Consider the following 16,944-nt stretch of genomic DNA (forward strand, 5'->3'; position numbering starts at 1 on the left):
AGGACATAGCCTGGGTGTCGTTATAACACGAGGACATAGCCTGGGTGTCGTTATAACACAACGACATAGCCTGGATGTCGTTATAACACAACGACATAGCCTGGGTGTCGTTATAACACGATGACATAGCCTGGGTGTCGTGTTACACCACGAGGACATAGCCTGGGTGTCGTTATAACACGACGACATAGCCTGGGTGTCGTTATAACACAACGACATAGCCTGGGTGTCGTTATAACACGATGACATAGCCTGGGTGTTGTGTTACACCATGAGGACATAGCCTGGGTGTCGTTATAACACAACGACATAGCCTGGATGTCGTTATAACACAACGACATAGCCTGAGTGTTGCTTCTAGGGGCAGCAGGTAGTCCCCCTTACCGCTCTCCCTCCACCCCCTTACCTCTCTCCCCTCCCTTGACCCTGTAAAAACAACACATTTCTCTGCACCTATCAGGTGCATAGAAAACCTTCTAGGAATGACCACAGGCGCTCAGTGATGATGCAACAACAGACAGATACAGGTACAAATGTACGGGCCGCTGCCAGAGAGTCACGATTCATAGGACTGGCTCACATCTGACAACACACAGTACCAGTCGTAACAGTCTAGCCACTCTCCCTACAGCACGACCCTACGAGACAGTGACATCCACAGTGTGTCTGGCCCACTGTTCTCCATGGAACCAGGACAGAGAGAAATCCCTCTGGGAACTAACTACAGATGGAAACCCTACTACCCATCCCCGTGTCCAGACAAGCAGAATACTGAGGGACCTGTTTTCAGGACACAGATTAAACCTACTCCAATTTACATTCTCCATTAAAAATGCTTCATCTGTGACTGGGAAACCCCCTCAATGTTTAATCAGATTTACACTGTCTGACTACCTGGTTGTTATGATCATTTAACCTCTGACCTTTAGGCTGCACAGCTAACGCTAAAAGTGACAGTTGAATGTAGTTCCGTGACATCCTCTTTGGCGCGGCCCCTGTGGAGACACTGCAACATCTATACAGCCCACGTGTATTCAGATCTACTGAGGCAGAACAGAGGGAGACTGCAGGGTGTATGAAAAGCCTGAGCTAGTTAACCTATTTCTGAGAGGCCAGATACATGATTCCTCTACTGTAGGTCCTGTTACGTCATGTCGTATATATATATACTCTCTGGTGCTGAAGTCTACAGGACAGACAGGGATCGTATATATATATACTCTCTGGTGCTGAAGTCTACAGGACAGACAGGGAGCGTATATATATATACTCTCTGGTGCTGAAGTCTACAGGACAGACAGGGATCGTATATATATATACTCTCTGGTGCTGAAGTCTACAGGACAGACAGGGATCGTATATATATATACTCTCTGGTGCTGAAGTCTACAGGACAGACAGGGATCGTATATATATATACTCTCTGGTGCTGAAGTCTACAGGACAGACAGGGATCGTATATATATATACTCTCTGGTGCTGAAGTCTACAGGACAGACAGGGATCGTATATATATATACTCTCTGGTGCTGAAGTCTACAGGACAGACAGGGATCGTATATATATATACTCTCTGGTGCTGAAGTCTACAGGACAGACAGGGATCGTATATATATATACACTCTGGTGCTGAAGTCTACAGGACAGACAGGGATCGTATATATATATACTCTCTGGTACTGAAGTCTACAGGACAGACAGTCTCTGGTACTGAAGTCCACAGGACAGACAGGGAGCGTATATATATATACTCTCTGGTACTGAAGTCCACAGGACAGACAGGGATCGTATATATATATACTCTCTGGTGCTGAAGTCTACAGGACAGACAGGGATCGTATATATATATACTCTCTGGTGCTGAAGTCCACAGGACAGACAGTCTCTGGTGCTGAAGTCCACAGGACAGACAGTCTCTGGTGCTGAAGTCTACAGGACAGACAGTCTCTGGTGCTGAAGTCTACAGGACAGACAGTCTCTGGTGCTGAAGTCCACAGGACAGACAGTCTCTGGTGCTGAAGTCTACAGGACAGACAGTCTCTGGTGCTGAAGTCTACAGGACAGACAGTCTCTGGTGCTGAAGTCTACAGGACAGACAGGGAGCGTATATATATATACTCTCTGGTGCTGAAGTCTACAGGACAGACAGGGATCGTATATATATATACTCTCTGGTGCTGAAGTCTACAGGACAGACAGGGATCGTATATATATATACTCTCTGGTACTGAAGTCTACAGGACAGACAGGGATCGTATATATATATACTCTCTGGTACTGAAGTCTACAGGACAGACAGGGATCATATATATATACACTCTCTGGTGCTGAAGTCCACAGGACAGACAGGGATCATATATATATATACTCTCTGGTGCTGAAGTCTACAGGACAGACAGTCTCTGGTGCTGAAGTCTACAGGACAGACAGGGATCGTATATATATATACTCTCTGGTGCTGAAGTCTACAGGACAGACAGGGATCGTATATATATATACTCTCTGGTGCTGAAGTCCACAGGACAGACAGGGATCGTATATATATATACTCTCTGGTACTGAAGTCTACAGGACAGACAGTCTCTGGTGCTGAAGTCTACAGGACAGACAGGGATCGTATATATATATACTCTCTGGTACTGAAGTCTACAGGACAGACAGGATCGTATATATATATACTCTCTGGTTCTGAAGTCTACAGGACAGACAGGGATCGTATATATATATACTCTCTGGTGCTGAAGTCTACAGGACAGACAGGAGCGTATATATATATACTCTCTGGTGCTGAAGTCTACAGGACAGACAGGGATCGTATATATATATACTCTCTGGTGCTGAAGTCTACAGGACAGACAGGGATCGTATATATATATATACTCTCTGGTGCTGAAGTCCACAGGACAGACAGTCTCTGGTGCTGAAGTCCACAGGACAGACAGGGATCGTATATATATATACTCTCTGGTGCTGAAGTCTACAGGACAGACAGGGATCGTATATATATATACTCTCTGGTGCTGAAGTCTACAGGACAGACAGGGATCGTATATATATATACTCTCTGGTACTGAAGTCCACAGGACAGACAGGGATCGTATATATATATACTCTCTGGTACTGAAGTCTACAGGACAGACAGGGATCGTATATATATATACTCTCTGGTACTGAAGTCCACAGGACAGACAGTCTCTGGTGCTGAAGTCTACAGGACAGACAGTCTCTGGTGCTGAAGTCTACAGGACAGACAGGGATCGTATATATATATACTCTCTGGTGCTGAAGTCCACAGGACAGACAGGGAGCGTATATATATATACTCTCTGGTGCTGAAGTCTACAGGACAGACAGGGATCGTATATATATATACTCTCTGGTGCTGAAGTCCACAGGACAGACAGTCTCTGGTGCTGAAGTCTACAGGACAGACAGGGATCGTATATATATATACTCTCTGGTACTGAAGTCTACAGGACAGACAGGGATCGTATATATATATACTCTCTGGTGCTGAAGTCTACAGGACAGACAGGGAGCGTATATATATATACTCTCTGGTGCTGAAGTCTACAGGACAGACAGGGATCGTATATATATATACTCTCTGGTGCTGAAGTCTACAGGACAGACAGGGATCGTATATATATATACTCTCTGGTACTGAAGTCCACAGGACAGACAGGGAGCGTATATATATATACTCTCTGGTACTGAAGTCTACAGGACAGACAGGGATCGTATATATATATACACTCTGGTACTGAAGTCTACAGGACAGACAGGGATCGTATATATATATACTCTCTGGTGCTGAAGTCTACAGGACAGACAGGGAGCGTATATATATATACTCTCTGGTACTGAAGTCTACAGGACAGACAGGGATCGTATATATATATACTCTCTGGTACTGAAGTCCACAGGACAGACAGGGATCGTATATATATATACTCTCTGGTGCTGAAGTCTACAGGACAGACAGGGAGCGTATATATATATACTCTCTGGTGCTGAAGTCTACAGGACAGACAGGGATCGTATATATATATACTCTCTGGTGCTGAAGTCTACAGGACAGACAGGGAGCGTATATATATATACTCTCTGGTACTGAAGTCTACAGGACAGACAGTCTCTGGTGCTGAAGTCCACAGGACAGACAGGGATCGTATATATATATACTCTCTGGTGCTGAAGTCTACAGGACAGACAGGGAGCGTATATATATATATACTCTCTGGTGCTGAAGTCTAAAGGACAGACAGGGATCGTATATATATATACTCTCTGGTGCTGAAGTCTACAGGACAGACAGGGATCGTATATATATATACTCTCTGGTGCTGAAGTCTACAGGACAGACAGGGATCGTATATATATATACTCTCTGGTGCTGAAGTCTACAGGACAGACAGGGATCGTATATATATATACTCTGGTACTGAAGTCCACAGGACAGACAGGGAGCGTATATATATATACTCTCTGGTGCTGAAGTCTACAGGACAGACAGGGATCGTATATATATATACTCTCTGGTACTGAAGTCTACAGGACAGACAGGGATCGTATATATATATACTCTCTGGTGCTGAAGTCTACAGGACAGACAGGGATCGTATATATATATACTCTCTGGTGCTGAAGTCTACAGGACAGACAGGGATCGTATATATATATACTCTCTGGTGCTGAAGTCTACAGGACAGACAGGGAGCGTATATATATACTCTCTGGTGCTGAAGTCCACAGGACAGACAGGGAGCGTATATATATATACTCTCTGGTACTGAAGTCTACAGGACAGACAGGGATCGTATATATATATACTCTCTGGTACTGAAGTCTACAGGACAGACAGGGAGCGTATATATATATACTCTCTGGTGCTGAAGTCCACAGGACAGACAGGGAGCGTATATATATATACTCTCTGGTGCTGAAGTCCACAGGACAGACAGTCTCTGGTGCTGAAGTCTACAGGACAGACAGGGATCGTATATATATATACTCTCTGGTACTGAAGTCTACAGGACAGACAGGGAGCGTATATATATATACTCTCTGGTACTGAAGTCCACAGGACAGACAGTCTCTGGTGCTGAAGTCCACAGGACAGACAGGGAGCGTATATATATATACTCTCTGGTGCTGAAGTCTACAGGACAGACAGGGAGCGTATATATATATACTCTCTGGTACTGAAGTCTACAGGACAGACAGGGATCGTATATATATATACTCTCTGGTGCTGAAGTCCACAGGACAGACAGTCTCTGGTGCTGAAGTCCACAGGACAGACAGTCTCTGGTGCTGAAGTCTACAGGACAGACAGTCTCTGGTGCTGAAGTCTACAGGACAGACAGGGATCGTATATATATATACTCTCTGGTGCTGAAGTCTACAGGACAGACAGGGAGCGTATATATATATACTCTCTGGTGCTGAAGTCTACAGGACAGACAGGGATCGTATATATATATACTCTCTGGTGCTGAAGTCCACAGGACAGACAGTCTCTGGTGCTGAAGTCTACAGGACAGACAGTCTCTGGTTCTGAAGTCCACAGGACAGACAGGGATCGTATATATATATACTCTCTGGTGCTGAAGTCTACAGGACAGACAGGGATCGTATATATATATACTCTCTGGTGCTGAAGTCCACAGGACAGACAGTCTCTGGTGCTGAAGTCTACAGGACAGACAGGGATCGTATATATATATACTCTCTGGTGCTGAAGTCTACAGGACAGACAGGGAGCGTATATATATATACTCTCTGGTACTGAAGTCTACAGGACAGACAGGGATCGTATATATATATACTCTCTGGTGCTGAAGTCTACAGGACAGACAGGGATCGTATATATATATACTCTCTGGTGCTGAAGTCTACAGGACAGACAGGGAGCGTATATATATATATACTCTCTGGTGCTGAAGTCTACAGGACAGACAGTCTCTGGTGCTGAAGTCTACAGGACAGACAGGGATCGTATATATATATACTCTCTGGTACTGAAGTCCACAGGACAGACAGGGATCGTATATATATATACTCTCTGGTGCTGAAGTCCACAGGACAGACAGGGATCGTATATATATATATACTCTCTGGTGCTGAAGACTACAGGACAGACAGTCTCTGCTGCTGAAGTCTACAGGACAGACAGTCTCTGGTGCTGAAGTCCACAGGACAGACAGGATCGTATATATATATATACTCTCTGGTGCTGAAGTCTACAGGACAGACAGTCTCTGGTGCTGAAGTCCACAGGACAGACAGGGATCGTATATATATATACTCTCTGGTGCTGAAGTCCACAGGACAGACAGGGATCGTATATATATATACTCTCTGGTGCTGAAGTCTACAGGACAGACAGGGATCGTATATATATATACTCTCTGGTGCTGAAGTCTACAGGACAGACAGGGATCGTATATATATATACTCTCTGGTGCTGAAGTCTACAGGACAGACAGGGATCGTATATATATATACTCTCTGGTACTGAAGTCTACAGGACAGACAGTCTCTGGTGCTGAAGTCTACAGGACAGACAGGGATCGTATATATATACTCTCTGGTGCTGAAGTCCACAGGACAGACAGTCTCTGGTGCTGAAGTCCACAGGACAGACAGGGATCGTATATATATATACTCTCTGGTGCTGAAGTCTACAGGACAGACAGGGATCGTATATATATATACTCTCTGGTGCTGAAGTCTACAGGACAGACAGGGAGCGTATATATATATACTCTCTGGTGCTGAAGTCTACAGGACAGACAGTCTCTGGTGCTGAAGTCTACAGGACAGACAGTCTCTGGTGCTGAAGTCTACAGGACAGACAGGGATCGTATATATATATACTCTCTGGTGCTGAAGTCTACAGGACAGACAGGGATCGTATATATATATACTCTCTGGTGCTGAAGTCTACAGGACAGACAGTCTCTGGTGCTGAAGTCTACAGGACAGACAGGGATCGTATATATATATACTCTCTGGTGCTGAAGTCTACAGGACAGACAGGGATCGTATATATATATACTCTCTGGTGCTGAAGTCTACAGGACAGACAGTCTCTGGTGCTGAAGTCTACAGGACAGACAGGGATCGTATATATATATACTCTCTGGTACTGAAGTCTACAGGACAGACAGGGATCGTATATATATATACTCTCTGGTGCTGAAGTCTACAGGTCAGACAGTCTCTGGTGCTGAAGTCTACAGGACAGACAGGGATCGTATATATATATACTCTCTGGTGCTGAAGTCTACAGGACAGACAGTCTCTGGTGCTGAAAGTCTACAGGACAGACAGTCTCTGCTGCTGAAGTCTACAGGACAGACAGGGATCGTATATATATACTCTCTGGTGCTGAAGTCTACAGGACAGACAGTCTCTGGTGCTGAAGTCTACAGGACAGACAGTCTCTGGTGCTGAAGTCCACAGGACAGACAGTCTCTGGTGCTGAAGTCCACAGGACAGACAGTCTCTGGTGCTGAAGTCTACAGGACAGACAGTCTCTGGTGCTGAAGTCTACAGGACAGACAGTCTCTGGTGCTGAAGTCTACAGGACAGACAGGGATCGTATATATATATACTCTCTGGTGCTGAAGTCCACAGGACAGACAGTCTCTGCTGCTGAAGTCTACAGGACAGACAGTCTCTGGTGCTGAAAGTCTACAGGACAGACAGTCTCTGGTGCTGAAGTCTACAGGACAGACAGGGATCGTATATATATATACTCTCTGGTGCTGAAGTCTACAGGACAGACAGTCTCTGGTGCTGAAGTCTACAGGACAGACAGTCTCTGGTGCTGAAGTCTACAGGACAGACAGGGATCGTATATATATATATATACTCTCTGGTGCTGAAGTCTACAGGACAGACAGTCTCTGGTGCTGAAGTCCACAGGACAGACAGTCTCTGCTGCTGAAGTCTACAGGACAGACAGTCTCTGGTGCTGAAAGTCTACAGGACAGACAGGGATCGTATATATATATACTCTCTGGTGCTGAAGTCTACAGGACAGACAGTCTCTGGTGCTGAAGTCCACAGGACAGACAGTCTCTGCTGCTGAAGTCTACAGGACAGACAGTCTCTGGTGCTGAAAGTCTACAGGACAGACAGGGATCGTATATATATATACTCTCTGGTGCTGAAGTCCACAGGACAGACAGGAGCGTATATATATATACTCTCTGGTGCTGAAGTCCACAGGACAGACAGTCTCTGCTGCTGAAGTCTACAGGACAGACAGTCTCTGGTGCTGAAAGTCTACAGGACAGACAGGGATCGTATATATATATACTCTCTGGTGCTGAAGTCCACAGGACAGACAGGGAGCGTATATATATATACTCTCTGGTGCTGAAGTCCACAGGACAGACAGTCTCTGCTGCTGAAGTCTACAGGACAGACAGTCTCTGGTGCTGAAAGTCTACAGGACAGACAGGGATCGTATATATATATACTCTCTGGTGCTGAAGTCTACAGGACAGACAGTCTCTGGTGCTGAAGTCTACAGGACAGACAGTCTCTGGTGCTGAAAGTCTACAGGACAGACAGTCTCTGGTGCTGAAGTCTACAGGACAGACAGTCTCTGGTGCTGAAGTCTACAGGACAGACAGGGATCGTATATATATATACTCTCTGGTGCTGAAGTCTACAGGACAGACAGGGATCGTATATATATATACTCTCTGGTGCTGAAGTCTACAGGACAGACAGGGATCGTATATATATATACTCTCTGGTGCTGAAGTCTACAGGACAGACAGGGATCGTATATATATATATACTCTCTGGTGCTGAAGTCTACAGGACAGACAGGGAGCGTATATATATATACTCTCTGGTGCTGAAGTCCACAGGACAGACAGTCTCTGGTGCTGAAAGTCTACAGGACAGACAGTCTCTGGTGCTGAAGTCTACAGGACAGACAGTCTCTGGTGCTGAAGTCTACAGGACAGACAGGGATCGTATATATATATACTCTCTGGTGCTGAAGTCTACAGGACAGACAGGGATCGTATATATATATACTCTCTGGTGCTGAAGTCTACAGGACAGACAGGGATCGTATATATATATACTCTCTGGTGCTGAAGTCTACAGGACAGACAGGGAGCGTATATATATATACTCTCTGGTGCTGAAGTCTACAGGACAGACAGGGAGCGTATATATATATACTCTCTGGTACTGAAGTCTACAGGACAGACAGGGATCGTATATATATATACTCTCTGGTGCTGAAGTCCACAGTGTTCAGTCCTGTACAGTCAGCCTGTCCTACAGTGTTCTGTCCTACAGTGTTCAGTCCTATACAGTCAGCCTGTCCTACAGTGTTCAGTCCTATACAGTCAGCCTGTCCTACAGTGTTCAATCTTGTACAGTCAGCCTGTCCTACAGTGTTCAGTCCTGTACAGTCAGCCTGTCCTACAGTGTTCAATCTTGTACAGTCAGCCTGTCCTACAGTGTTCAGTCCTGTACAGTCAGCCTGTCCTACAGTGTTCAATCTTGTACAGTCAGCCTGTCCTACAGTGTTCAGTCCTGTACAGTCAGCCTGTCCTACAGTGTTCAATCTTGTACAGTCAGCCTGTCCTACAGTGTTCAGTCCTGTACAGTCAGCCTGTCCTACAGTGTTCAGTCCTATACAGTCAGCCTGTCCTACAGTGTTCAGTCCTGTACAGTCAGCCTGTCCTACAGTGTTCAGTCTTGTACAGTCAGCCTGTCCTACAGTGTTCAGTCCTGTACAGTCAGCCTGTCCTACAGTGTTCAGTCCTCTACAGTGTTCAGTCCTACAGTGTTCAGTCCTATACAGTCAGCCTGTCCTACAGTGTTCAGTCCTATACAGTCAGCCTGTCCTACAGTATTCAGTCCTGTACAGTCAGCCTGTCCTACAGTGTTCAGTCCTGTACAGTCAGCCTGTCCTACAGTATTCAGTCCTTTACAGTCAGCCTGTCCTACAGTGTTCAGTCCTATACAGTCAGCCTGTCCTACAGTATTCAGTCCTTTACAGTCAGCCTGTCCTACAGTGTTCAGTCCTGTACAGTCAGCCTGTCCTACAGTGTTCAGTCCTATACAGGCAGCCTGTCCTACAGTGTTCAGTCCTACAGTGTTCAGTCCTATACAGTCAGCCTGTCCTACAGTGTTCAGTCCTATACAGTCAGCCTGTCCTACAGTGTTCAGTCCTGTACAGTCAGCCTGTCCTACAGTGTTCAGTCCTATACAGTCAGCCTGTCCTACAGTGTTCAGTCCTATACAGTCAGCCTGTCCTACAGTGTTCAGTCCTTTACAGTCAGCCTGTCCTACAGTGTTCAGTCCTGTACAGTCAGCCTGTCCTACAGTGTTCAGTCCTATACAGGCAGCCTGTCCTACAGTGTTCAGTCCTACAGTGTTCAGTCCTATACAGTCAGCCTGTCCTACAGTGTTCAGTCCTATACAGTCAGCCTGTCCTACAGTGTTCAGTCCTGTACAGTCAGCCTGCCCTACAGTGATTGTATTCAGCTGAATCGCAAATAGAGTTAATAACCTCATCACAGAACCGTGGCCTACAATCAGTCACCCTGGCAACTAGAGAGACGAGAGAGACGATTTCACCCAGGGAGAAACAACTCTGAAACACACCACCAACTCTACTGACCTTGGTGTGACTAGAAGTTCATCTGGGCGGTTTGCCATGAAGCCTAACAGATAAAGCACATAGAGAACGTTTTGTAATTAGAAAGACCCTGTATAAATGTAACCAAACTATTACTCTGTCATAACTCAAATGTACAATTTAAAATATACATTATAAAAGCCCCACTGAAATTTTACACCTGGAATTTAGTAGAAATATTGTAGGTGTGCACATATATTGCCCCAAACTTAGTCTGTAGGGCAGAACCTGGGAGATTCCCCTAGTACAGATTCTGGACTCTCACACTGTAATCCAGAATATTATCCTCACACTGTAATCCAGAATATTTATCCTCCAGAATTATCCTCACACTGTAACTCACACTGTAATCCAGAATATTATCCTCACACTGTAATCCAGAATATTATCCTCACACTGTAATCCAGAATATTATCCTCACACTGTAATCCAGAATATTATCCTCACACTGTAATCCAGAATATTATCCATCACACTGTAATCCAGAATATTATCCTCACACTGTAATCCAGAATATTATCCTCACACTGTAATCCAGAATATTATCCTCACACTGTAATCCAGAATATTATCCTCACACTGTAACAGAATATTATCCTCACACTGTAATCCAGAATATTATCCTCACACTGTAATCCAGAATATTATCCTCACACTGTAATCCAGAATATTATCCTCACACTGTAATACAGAATATTATCCTCACACTGTAATCCAGAATATTATCATCACACTGTAATCCAGAATATTATCCTCACACTGTAATCCAGAATATTATCATCACACTGTAATCCAGAATATTATCATCACACTGTAATCCTCCAGAATATTATCATCACAAGGCTTTCTTATACAAACACCACAACCCAGAGAGTGAATATTTAGACAACTAGCACAAAAGTACCAGCTCATTTCAACCATTCAACCCATCAATAACTACATTAAAACAAATAGAAATCTCTATCCAAAATTCATACACTAATTATTGGCAAAACTAAAATCCCATTTAATTATAAACTTCAACGTTACCAAATTCTACAATAGAGATACCAAAGCACCACACCTCATCAAAATCAAACAATTCAAACACAGGAAGAGATTAACAGTGTAGAGACACACCGACCATAACCTGGCCATAGAGTCAGACCACCGACCATAACCTGGCCATAGAGTCAGACCACTGATCATAACCTGGCCATAGAGTCAGACCACTGATCATAACCTGGCCATAGAGTCAGACCACCGACCATAACCTGGCCATAGAGTCAGACCACTGATCATAACCTGGCCATAGAGTCAGACCACTGGCCATAACCTGGCCATAGAGTCAGACCACTGATCATAACCTGGCCATAGAGCCAGACCACCGACCATAACCTGGCCATAGAGTCAGACCACTGGCCATAGAGTCAGACCACCGGCCATAGAGTCAGACCACCGGCCATAGAGTCAGACCACCGGCCATAGAGTCAGACCACCGGCCATAGAGTCAGACCACCGGCCATAGAGTCAGACCACCGGCCATAGAGTCAGACCACCGGCCATAGAGTCAGACCACCGGCCATAGAGTCAGACCACCGGCCATAGAGTCAGACCACCGGCCATAGAGTCAGACCACCGGCCATAGAGTCAGACCACCGGCCATAGAGTCAGACCACCGGCCATAGAGTCAGACCACTGACCATAGAGTCAGACCACTGGCCATAGAGTCAGACCACCGGCCATAGAGTCAGACCACCGGCCATAGAGTCAGACCACCGCCATAGAGTCAGACCACCGGCCATAGAGTCAGACCACTGGCCATAGAGTCAGACCACTGGCCATAGAGTCAGACCACTGGCCATAGAGTCAGACCACCATAGAAAAACATGGACGGTCAGAGAAGACTGACTGTGAAAATTCTGCTCCAAATATGACTCAGTTTATCTCATTACATGTAAAGAAAGAACTGCATGACTTCTTGAACTGCCTCTGCTGAGGAGAAAATGGAGAAGCTGTGCTGCCTCGGGACCTGGACGACTTGCCTGAACAGAAGGAACCATGTGTACTGCTCTGTGTCAGAGAGTTCTACAGGAGAAGGTCAGGCCAGCTGTCTTTGAGCTGAAGATGAAGCACAGCTGGTTCATGCAGCAAGACAATGATCCAAAACACAATCAAGTCGACTGCTGTAACTCAGACTGGGCTCAGTGCAAGAGTTTGGGATGCAAATGAGGCCACACAGACACAGACACACACACACACACACACACACACACACACACACACACACACACACACACACACACACACACACACACACACACACACACACACACACACACACACACACACACACAACAGCACTTTGTGATAACAGATGTAACACTTTATAAATGAAATGTGATTGATTGACAACAACAACAACCTGTAAATAAGGGTCCTGGGAGAGGTCACTAAAATGTCCTGAGAGGTCACTGATAGAAACAGTCCTGGGAGAGGTCACTGTAACATACAACCTGTCACTAACTAGGAACGGTCCTGGGAGAGGTCACTGTAACTATAGGAACGGTCCTGGGAGAGGTCACTGTAACTATAAAACGGTCCTGGGAGAGGTCACTGTAACTATAGGAACGGTCCTGGGAGAGGTCACTGTAACTATAGGAACGGTCCTGGGAGAGGTCACTGTAACTATAGGAACGGTCCTGGGAGAGGTCACTGTAACTATAGGAACGGTCCTGGGAGAGGTCACTGTAACTATAGGAACGGTCCTGGGAGAGGTCACTGTAACTATAGGAACGGTCCTGGGAGAGGTCACTGTAACTATGGGAGAGGTCACTGGAACGGTCCTGGGAGAGGTCACTGTAACTATAGGAACGGTCCTGGGAGAGGTCACTGTAACTATAGGAACGGTCCTGGGAGAGGTCACTGTAACTATAGGAACGGTCCTGGGAGAGGTCACTGTAACTATAGGAACGGTCCTGGGAGAGGTCACTGTAACTATAGGAACGGTCCTGGGAGAGGTCACTGTAACTATAGGAACGGTCCTGGGAGAGGTCACTGTAACTATAGGAACGGTCCTGGGAGAGGCCACTGACATAGGAACGGTCCTGGGAGAGGCCACTGTTGTGGGAGAGGCCACTGTAACTATAGGAACGGTCCTAGGAGAGGTCACTGTAACTATAGGGGGTCCTGGGAGAGGTTGTAACTGTAGGAACGGTCCTGGGAGAGGTCACTAACTATGAAGGTCCTGGGAGAGGTCACTGAACTATAGAACGGTCCTGGGAGAACTGTAACTATAGGAACGGTCCTGGGAGAGGTCACTGTAACTATAGGAACGGTCCTGGGAGAGGTCACTGTAACTATAGGAACGGTCCTGGGAGAGGTCACTGTAACTATAGGAACGGTCCAGAGAGGTCACTGACACAGTAACAGTAATCACTGCTCCAGTGGGGTGGGGGTTATTATTATGGAACACTGCAGATACTAATACTGAACAGAGAGGTTTGACAGAGAGAGACAGACAGAGACAGAGACAGAGAGAGACAGACAGAGAGACAGAAAGACAGACAGAGAGAGACAGACAGAGAGAGACAGACAGAGACAGAGAGAGAGAGAGATTACATGTTCCATGACTCTCTGTAAAAGGTGCTAGATCAACAGCACTGCAGGTTCAACTCAGTTCCTCCAGCCCAACCCTGGGAAGTTCAGTCTACTCTATTCTAGCCTACCTACACAGTCTGTCCCCATCGGTGTCTGTAAGGACTTGGAGAGCGCTGGTCAATTTGTAAGAGATATGGTGTGCATTTCAAATGGCACCTTATTCCCTATATAGTGCACTACTTTTGACCAGGGCCTATGAGGCTAAAGTAGTGCACTAAAATAGGAATTAGGCAAGGTGCCATTTGGGAACACATCCATGCTGTCATAAGTTGAAGTGGTTTTGTACTGAAGCCTCCACGGAGCCAGTGATCCCACAACAACATCCCCACCCACATGGTCTGTGACCTATAGTAACCTGACAGGTTCAAAAACATCCCTAGTGGTCCTTCTGTAGCTCATGACACCTTGTAACGCCTGTTCGATTCCCGGGACCACCCTAATGTATGCACACACAACTTGTCTAAATGGCTATTAATGACACCTGTTCCTGTCTAAAGCACAACTTGTCCTATTGACATATGCATTGTAACCACATCATGACGCGTTACACAGAGATGCCATACAAGTAGTTCTTGTTATTCATTATACGGCACTATACCTGCAAGCTCTGGACTAAGAGATAATAGGTGTCCCGTAAAGTAAAAGTGTTATCGGCTTTTGTTATGCAAAACAACCCTAGTTGCTTGTGGAACCAGAATAAACTGCCTGCCACTGGGCGCTATCAGAAGAGCACTGCGCTGTTGCACAACTGTGGCCGAGTGCATCACGAACCGGTTCCGACTGGATCAGTCTGGATCCCTTCCGCAGAGAACAGGCAACAAGAATTGCGTCTGTGTGTCTGTCTGTCTGCAGCAGACTACTAAAGAAGGCAGAATAAAAGCGACACAATGAGAAATGACCATCTAATCTCTAGGCTGCATAGGACCGCAGCGCTACAGTGTAGTGGCATTATATAGACTAGTGGCCTATCTGGCGGCGCCGTTGACCTGTTCACTAGCTTATACCTACTACCTACTACCTACTCTACTGTATTGTATTGCTAACTAGAATATAGGCGAACGCGCGCACGTCAAGACAGAAAGTGTCCAGAGTCATCGCTAACTCAGTGCAGATGTGTCTTGCAAAGACGATTGAAAAGCGGCTTTATGAGGCATATAACAGCTAGCGCGGTGGGTTCGATATGTCGCCTGTCTGTGCGCCCTAGTGTGTGTGTAACAGAGTTATTTGGTGTGTTGTGTGTGTGTGTGTGTGTGTGAGAGAGAGAGAAAGAGAGAGAGTGAGCGAGAGACACAGACAGATGACAGCGCATAGGGGAACTCACCGAGGCTTCACCCGGTACCGCTGGGAGCTTGGTGTCCGCTTGGGTCGAGCGGTAAGACCGGCTGGCTGAAACACTTTGTGTAAAAACGGTGGAGACGCGCACTGGAAGGATGAACAGAAAGACTGCCTTTAAATTATCAATCAGAATCTGTTCGTTTTGCTGGGAGGAGGCGGGTCCACGGGCAGGCTGACTGCGGCTCAGCCAATAGCAGAAGCCGAAGTAGTCAAAAGGAACTAATACTGGCCAATGAGCGACGTGGCTTCGCAGTTCAGCGGAACTTCAGACGATTCAATCGAAAGCGAATCACGACATTACGTTCACGAAGTATCAGTTTCACAGAACAGTGTCAATGTAGCGTACTGACTAAACACGATCCGTTATAAACGTTATATTGGACTCATACCCGGATGTCCCGTATAACAACCTAGTTTAAATAACTGATAGACGTGGATAAAACGTAGACCCTATGTGACCGACATACCTTTGCTCCTTGTCAATCATTCATGACGCGTATCAACATTTCCCCGAAGAAGTTACCGGCTATTAGTAGCCTATTGACAGCTTTTCAGATGACACCCTAGGCTTCACTCTCCCCGATTTCCACTGCAGCCCTCATCCCCCACCCGTTCTGCCAGTCACATTCTGTTAAAGGTCCCCAAAGCACACACATCCCTGGTCGCTCGTCTTTTCAGTTCGCTGCAGCCAGCGACTGGAACGAGCTGCAACAAACACTCAAACTGAACAGTTTTTTTTTAAATCTCAATCTCTTAATTCAAAGACTCAATCACGGACACTCTTACTGACAGTTGTGGCTGCTTTGTGTGATGTATTGTTGTCTCTACATTCTTGCCCTTTGTGCTGTTGGCTGTGCTCAATAATGTGTGTACCTTGTTTTGTGCTGCTACCATGTTGTTGTCATGTGTTGCTGCCATGCGATGTTGTGGTATTAGGTCTCCATGCAGTGTTGTCTCTCTTGTCATGATGTGTGTTTTGTCATATATTTAATTGAATGTATTTTTAATCCCAGCTCCGTCCCAGCAGAAGGCCTTTTGGGAGGCCCTCATTGTAAATAAGCAATTTGTTCTTAACTGACTTGCCTAGTTAAATAAAGGTAAAATAAGTACAAATACAATTCTGACGACATGGAACTCTATTCCACAGTACTACATAGAACCATGACTACATGGAACTCTATTCCACAGTACTACATGGAACCATTCCACAGTACTACATGGAACTCTATTCCACAGGACTACATGGAACTCTATTCCACAGTACTACGTAGAGCCATGACTAC

General features: G+C 45.8%; 1 pseudogene; it reads right to left on the minus strand.

The window, feature by feature from the left end:
- Window positions 1-15,938, minus strand: part of LOC127928873 (4-aminobutyrate aminotransferase, mitochondrial-like) — a 70,953-nt pseudogene extending 55,015 nt beyond the window's left edge.
- Window positions 15,939-16,944: the final 1,006 nt, after the last annotated feature.

The sequence above is a fragment of the Oncorhynchus keta genome, unplaced genomic scaffold (genome assembly GCF_023373465.1).
Source record: "Oncorhynchus keta strain PuntledgeMale-10-30-2019 unplaced genomic scaffold, Oket_V2 Un_scaffold_4360_pilon_pilon, whole genome shotgun sequence".
Taxonomy (NCBI): domain Eukaryota; kingdom Metazoa; phylum Chordata; class Actinopteri; order Salmoniformes; family Salmonidae; genus Oncorhynchus; species Oncorhynchus keta.